The following is a 7,987-nucleotide window of genomic DNA, read 5'->3' on the forward strand; positions in this document are numbered from 1 at the left end:
TTTCTCCCCTGACAGTGTCATTAACACTCAGTTGAAGCGAAATCACACTGTGATATATTAACATATAAACATGTGCGCATATTCAGATGAAATTTCTTTGTCTGCTGATCATCACACCATCATTTCCAGGTTCAACCACAGATGAAAAAGCAGACACAGTTCCTTTGGAAATGTAATTCCATGGAGTAATTATTTTTTAAACTGGATTGCTGATGGTAAAACTGCTTTCACTCTTTCATAAATATTTGTTGCTTGTGTAAATGATTCCTTTGCCTGACTCTACGTTAAACAGTTCCCATCCAATTAGCATGTCTGCACCTTTTATTAATATTAATATGGTTTGCTCAACTTCTGCTAATTATTATCTTTTGACATTTGCTCAGGAAGGAAGAATAGAGATTTCCAAAACAGAGGAACTGAAATGTCTGCAACAAAGGATTAGTGCAAAGAAACTGACTGAAAACCACAGAATGGTTCATTATTTCAGGCCTGGGTCAAAAAACATCAGCACTCTCTAGATCACACGGTACATTTGAATGAGTGAAACCATTCACCCTTTTCTGTTACATCCATCCAGCACAATTCCATATTTCCTCTTCGTAGTGGCTGTCTGTTTCTAAAATATTCCAGGGCTGTCATCGCCCACAGTGTCCAATCCAATTAATGAACATTCTTTAAGCAGAAACATCCTTTTCTATTAAAAAGAAATAGTTGCATTTGTATAAGATTATATAACATTTACTAACCACTCTCACTCATACACCAAAGTGTGGTCTTTGTTTTTCATGGGGGAGGAGGGTTTAATGTTTGATGTTTTTATTTGAACGTGTTGGTTCCTTGGTTCTTCCTTGTTTTGTGACTGTCTGTGGAAAAGACCAATTTCAGGGTTGCATACTGCATACATACTTTGGTGATAAATGTACTTTGAACTTTGAACTTTTCCTACTGTGATTACAATTTGAAGGGTCAAGTGAATGGTACATAAACAGCCTTGTTGTCCTTTCTGTACTGGACAATCAAGTACCTAATTTGTTTTGGTGAGTCCAAGAATAGTAGAGCTTCTACCACTGAAATTGTTCCTGCACCACCTTCTCCTATCAAAACTCTCCCAACACCACCCTATCCTCCATACGATTTCTTGGGTCTGAGTGTCAACAGGATCATACTCTCCCTGGGACTTTTCAGTCAACAGACAATGGATAAAATGGCCATTGACGGAGTTACATTAAAATCTTCCTGAATATCATCTCACATACTGGCCAACTATCTAATACCTTCAGAGAGTTGGTCCAAATAATTGAATCAAATAGCTTCTCTTTGTGCTGCTATATTTTCAAATTTTGTGATCTGTACAATCAGAAGAACAACACTGTCATAGCGACCACTTACTCCCATTCCTCTTTGTTCTGAGAAGGTAGCAAGCCTCTTGAATTGCTACCTGATAGACTTAGCAGTTACTTGTGTCATCACAGATGAAATTAAGTCAACATATTGTGCAATAGTGGATGGCGAGGTGGAGATACGTCTCTACCAAAGGAGGAGTAAGGCTCTCCTTCCCTTGGCTAGCCAGCAGATCACCTGTCAGCAAACTGTAGCACCTGGAAGAAAGAGGGAGAGACATGGTGAGTTCACCCAGAAGGTTTTCAGAACTAGCTAGTGCCACCTCATTTCCCCAATCCGATAACCAACACAGATTCCTGCAGTTTATCTGGAAGAACCCATGCAATTTGGAAGAACCTGGGTCTTCCCAGCAGAGTGAGAGAGACATACGAGGCAGAGGTGGTGCTTATACTGTGAGAAGGCCAGCCACTTGCAAGTTACCTGCCCTAAGTTGTCGTGAAAACTCCCAGACCATCCAGTGAGGAGAGTTGAAAAGACTCTTTCCTGTTTTGTCAAGTCCCAGAGTAGTTCTACCATCTCTATTATCTTAGAGGAGACATCAACATCCCGTGAGAGACTTGGTAGACTTTGGTTTGGCAAGTAATTTTTGGGACATCAGACTAGCAGAGAGAATTGAAATTCTTGAGGTACGCCTCAACTAGCCTACCTCTGCTATGGCTAGGGATGGTAGACCATTGGAACATGGACAAACCTTTTAACTTCCTGTCACTCCCAAGTTGACTTTTGGAAGGCACAAGGAGACCATCAATTTCCATCTTATTCACTCTCCAGACATTCCCCTAATCCTTGGTTATCTGTGGTTACATCTTCATAATCCTTGGATTTACTGGGCTTCAGGGACAATTCAGGGTTGGTTGACACTATGCCAGGATAAGTGGCTTCTTAGAGGTTTCAAGATGCCTGTCCGAGTTTCCGTGTGGCATGCTTGAGCCATGTCGAGTCATCAGTCGATTCCTGAAGACTGGATTTGAACTCAACGGTTGTCTAGAGTGCCTTGTGAGGATTTGGATTTGTTGGAGGTAAGAACCACTATGCTTCCTCCACATAGGGACTACAACTGTACCATCAATTTACTACCTGGAACGTGTCCTCCCCAGGGAATGCTCTACGCCTTGCCTGCTCCTGAGAGGCAACCTATAGAGGAGTACTTTATACTTTATACTTCATTGTCGCCAAACAATTCATACTAGAATGTACAATCATCACAGCGATATTTGATTCTGCGCTTCCTGCTCCCTGGATTACAAATATTAAATATTAAAAATAGTTAAAATTAGTAAATATCAAACATTTAAATTATAGATCATAAATAGAAAATAGAAAAATCGAAAGTAAGGTAGTGCAAAAAAACCGAGAGGCAGGTCCGGATATTTGGAGGGTACGGCCCAGATCCGGGTCAGGATCCATTCAGCAATTTTATCACAGTTGGGAAGAAGCTGTTCCCAAATCTGGCGGTACAAGTCTTCAAGCTCCTGAGCCTTCTCCCAGAGGGAAGAGGGACAAAAAGTGTGTTGGCTGGGTGGGTCGTATCCTTGATTATCCTGGCAGCACTGCTCCGACAGCATGCGGTGTAAAATGAGTCCACGGATAGAAGATTAGTTTGTGTGATGTGCTGCGCCGTGTTCATGATTTTCTGCAGCTTCTTTCGGTCTTGGACAGAACAACTTCCATACTAGGTTGTGATGCACCCTAGAAGAATGCTTTCTGTGGTGCATCTATAAAAATTAGTGAGGGTTTTAGGGGACAGGCCAAATTTCTTTAGTTTTCTCAGGAAGTAAAGGTGCTGGTATGTCTTTACTTCCTGAGAATATTGCAGTAGTTCAAGAGTTACTAACATGTGGCTGGTGGCAGAGATCTTTAAGTTGACTGTCTTCTCCCTCTGTGCCTGTCAGATAACTGTTTGAAGGATTATCTCAATTTTTAATTTTCCATGGGCGGCATGAAGAAAAATTAAATATTTATTGTATAGGTACCTTGGTGTGATTGAAGCATAAAAGACATTGGTTGAAGAAAACTGTATTGAGAAGACATGGACACGAGAGACAGAAACATAGAAATCTACAGCACATTACAGGCTCCTCGGCCCACAATGTTGTGCCAGCCATATAACCCACTCTAGAAACTGCCTAGTATGTCCCTAGCACATAGCCCTCTATCTTTCTAAGCTCCATGTAACTATCTAAGAATCTCTTTAAAAACCCTATTGTTTCCACCTCTACCACCAGCGCAGGCAGTGCATTCCACACACCCACCACTCTCTGTGTGAAAACTTACTCCTGACACCTCCCTTGTACCTACTTCCAAGCACCTTAAAACTATGCCCTCTCGTGCTAGCTATTTCAGCCCTGGGAAAAAGCCTCTGACTATCTACACAATCAATGCCTCTCATTGTCTTATACACCTCTACCAGGTCACTTTTCATCCTCCATTACTCCAAGTAGAAAAGGCTAAATTCAGTCAACCTATTCTCATGAGGCATGCATGTTAGTAGGGAAGTGGTGTTAGGTAAATTGAAGGGATTAAAGGCAGATAAATCCCTAGGGCCAGATGGTCTGCATCCCAGAGTGCTTAAGGAAGTAGCCCAAGAAATAGTGGATGCATTAGTGATAATTTTTCAAAACTCTTCAGATTCTGGACTAGTTCCTGAGGATTGGAGGGTGGCTAATGTCACCCCACTTTTTAAAAAGGAGGGAGAGAGAAACCAGGGAATTATGGACCGGTTAGCCTAACATCGGTGGTGGGGAAACTGCTAGAGTCAGTTATCAAAGATGTGATAACAGCACATTTGGAAAGCAGTGAAATCATCAGACAAAGTCAGCAGGGATTTGTGAAAGGAAAATCATGTCTGACGAATCTCATAGAATTTTTTGAGGATGTAACTAGTAGAGTGGATAGGGGAGAACCAGTGGATGTGGTATATTTGGATTTTCAAAAGGCTTTTGACAAGGTCCCACACAGGAGATTAGTGTGCAAACTTAAAGCACACGGTATTGGGGGTAAAGTATTGATGTGGATAGAGAATTGGTTGGCAGACAGGAAGCAAAGAATGGGAATAAACGGGACCTTTTCAGAATGGCAGGCGGTGACTAGTGGGGTACCGCAATGCTCAGTGCTGGGACCCCAGTTGTTTACAATATATATTAATGACTTAGATGAGGGAATTAAATGCAGCATCTCTAAGTTTGCGGATGACACGAAGCTGGGCGGTAGTGTTAGCTGTGAGGAGGATGCTAAGAGGATGCAGGGTGACTTGGATAGGTTAGGTGAGTGGGCAAATTCATGGCAGATGCAATTTAATGTGGATAAATGTGAAGTTATCCACTTTGGTGGCAAAAGCAGGAAAACAGATTATTATCTGAATGGTGGCCGATTAGGAAAAGGGGAGGTGCAACGAGACCTGGGTGTCATTATACACCAGTCATTGAAAGTGGGCATGCAGGTACAGCAGGCAGTGAAAAAGGCGAATGGTATGCTGGCATTTATAGCAAGAGGATTCGAGTACAGGAGCAGGGAGGTACTACTGCAGTTGTACAAGACCTTGGTGAGACCACACCTGGAGTATTGTGTGCAGTTTTGGTCCCCTAATCTGAGGAAAGACATCCTTGCCATTGAAGGAGTACAAAGAAGGTTCACCAGATTGATTCCTGGGATGGCAGGACTTTCATATGATGAAAGGCTGGATGAACTAGGCTTATACTCGTTGGAATTTAGAAGATTGAGGGGGGATCTGATTGAAAAGTATAAAATCCTAAAAGGATTGGACAGGCTAGATGCAGGAAGATTGTTCCCGATGTTGGGGAAGTTCAGAACGAGGGGTCACAGTTTGAGGATAAAGGGGAAGCTTTTTAGGACCGAGATTAGGAAAAACTTCTTCACACAGAGAGTGGTGGATCTGTGGAATTCTCTGCCATACGAAACAGTTGAGGCCAGTTCATTGGCTATATTTAAGAGGGAGTTAGATATGGCCCTTGTGGCTAAAGGGATCAGGGGGTATGGAGGGAAGGCTGGTACAGGGTTCTGAGTTGGATGATCAGCCATGATCATACTGAATGGCGGTGCAGGCTCGAAGGGCCGAATGGCCTACTCCTGCACCTATTTTCTATGTTTCTATGTTTCCATGCTCTCCAACTAGGCAACATCCTCGTAAATCTGCTCTGCACTTTCTCTACAGTGTCTACATTCTTCCTGTGATGAAGTGGCCAGAACTGAGCACAGTACTCCATATGGGGTTTGACCAGAGTTCTATTTAGCTGTAACATTACCTCACAGTTCTTGAACTCAGTCCCACGGTTGATAAAGGCCAACACACTATATGCATTTTTAACCACATTGTCAACCTGCGCAGCAGCTTTGAGTGTCCTATGGACACAGACCCCAAGATCCCTGATCCTCCACACTACCAAGAGTTTTACCGTTAATATTACATTCTGTCTTCAAATTTGACCACTGAAATGAACCACTTCACACTTACCTGGGTTGAACTCCATCTGCCACTTCTCAGCCCAGTTCTGCATCCTATCGATATCCTGCTGTAACCTCTGACAGCCCTCCACACTGTCCACAACATCTCCAACACTTGTATCATCAGCAGACTTACTAACCCACCCTTCTACTTCCTCATACAGGTCACTTATAAAAATCACAAAGAGGAGGGGTCCCAGAACAGATCCCTGCAGAACACCATTGGTCACTGTCCTCCATGCAGAATACAAACTATCCACAATCATCCTTTGCCTTCTGTGGTCATGTCAATTCTGGATCCAGATAAGATGTTGTCTTGCTATTCAGCTTCTGCAAAGCATGTTCTTGTAAGGTGTGGTTTAGAAGGTCTTCTCAACAGTAAACAGTCCATAGCCATGCTTGAGTTGTCTACAAAGTTCATTCTGTTGAGTGATATATAATTCCAAAAGGATGTAGAAGTATTTGTTGGGCCATCAAATACTTTGACCACTGTGTCCAGTATGTGCCATTGCAAATTATGGATGGGGTCACTCAAAACTTGACAAATAATGATTGCATCATGGATATAGAGACGATAACAGCTGCGACCAAAATGATTGATTGGCTTTCATGGCCATTAACCAATAACATAGAGAAGCGGATAATTGGCTATTGTGAAAAAGTTGAGCATTTTGATTGGAGTCACACTTTTAAAAATTGAACAGGTGTTCTCAAGCCCCTCCCCCCCCCCCATTTGTAAGAGCAGGAGCACTTGCTGTGCTGAATTATATGCTTTTAGGTTTCCAACATTCTTTGGAAGCTTTCCATGTGCTTGTTCCTCACATTGCCAAACTAATGATTTCACACCCTAAAGGGGAGTCCAACTCTGCTACAAACTGTTTACAACAACTGTCTGAATTGGTACACTGCATGATCTTCCAGTTTTTAGGCTTCCCTGGCCTTTACGAACCTGTCACACAAGCACCAAAGGATTTTCCCATTCCAAATGAAACAGCTGATCCATCAGAATACCTGGATATCACAATAAATGCATCGGAGCCCTTGTACTCGGAACTTGCTACAAAATTGAATACAGGAAAGACAGGGCTGGCAAATCTTGGCAATACCTGTGCCATGAACTGTGTCACTCAGGTCCTTTTCTTGGCTTCTGGCTTCAGGCATGCTGTTATGCTACTGAAGGAGAGTGATTCACAGTCATTAATGATGGAACTCCAATGGTTATTTGTTTTCCTGGAACATAGCCAGGGACCTGCCATTCTCCCAGCAGCTTCTTGAAAGCTTCATCTACTCCATGGTTGCAACAGGACCACTCAGAGTATTTAAAATGTCTATTGGACAAGCTACATAAAGAAGAGAAGTACAGTGAGGAAGTTCTCATGGACAGAGACCTTCAGGCAGTGAAACTGGTCAAGATCAGGAGAAAACATTAATAGAAAGAATATTTGGTGGGAAGATGGTGACTAGGATCCTTTGTTATGTTTTTGTAATGTTTCAATAGACAATAGGTGCAGGAGTAGGTCTTTGAGCCCTTCGAGCCAGCACCGCCATGCACTGTGATCATGGCTGATCATCCACAATCAGTACCCTGTTCCTGCCTTCTCCCCATATCCCTTGACTCCGTTATCTTTAAGAGCTCTATATAACACTTTCTTGAAAGAATCCAGAGAATTGGCCTCCACTGCCTTCTGAGGCAGAGCATTCCACAGATCCACAACTCTCTGTATGAAAAAGTTTTTCCTCAACTCCGTTCTAAATTGTCTACCCCTTATTCTTAAACTGTGGCCTCTGGTTCTGGACTCCCCCAACATCGGGAACATGTTTCCTGCCTCTAGCGTATCCAATCCTTTAATAATCTTATATGGTTCAATCAGATCCCCTCTCATCCTTCTAAATTCCAGTGTATACAAGCCCATTCGCTCCAACCTTACAACATATGACATTCCCGCCATCCCGGGAATTAACCTCATGAACCTCCGCTGCACTTCCTCTATAGCAAGAATGTCCTTCCTCAAATCTGGAGACCAAAACTGCACACAAAACTCCAGGTGGAGTCTCACCAGGGCCTTGTGCAACTGCAGAAGGACCTCTTTGCTCCTATACTGTCATAAGGCGGTGGCTGGGAACG

General features: G+C 42.9%; 1 pseudogene; it reads left to right on the top strand.

Moving 5' to 3' along the window:
- The window catches only part of LOC134357495 (ubiquitin carboxyl-terminal hydrolase 35-like), a 33,744-nt pseudogene extending 26,384 nt beyond the window's left edge, over positions 1-7,360 (top strand).
- The last annotated feature ends 627 nt before the right edge of the window (positions 7,361-7,987 follow it).

This window comes from Mobula hypostoma, chromosome 16, assembly GCF_963921235.1.
Source record: "Mobula hypostoma chromosome 16, sMobHyp1.1, whole genome shotgun sequence".
In the NCBI taxonomy this organism is placed as follows: Eukaryota; Metazoa; Chordata; class Chondrichthyes; order Myliobatiformes; family Myliobatidae; genus Mobula; species Mobula hypostoma.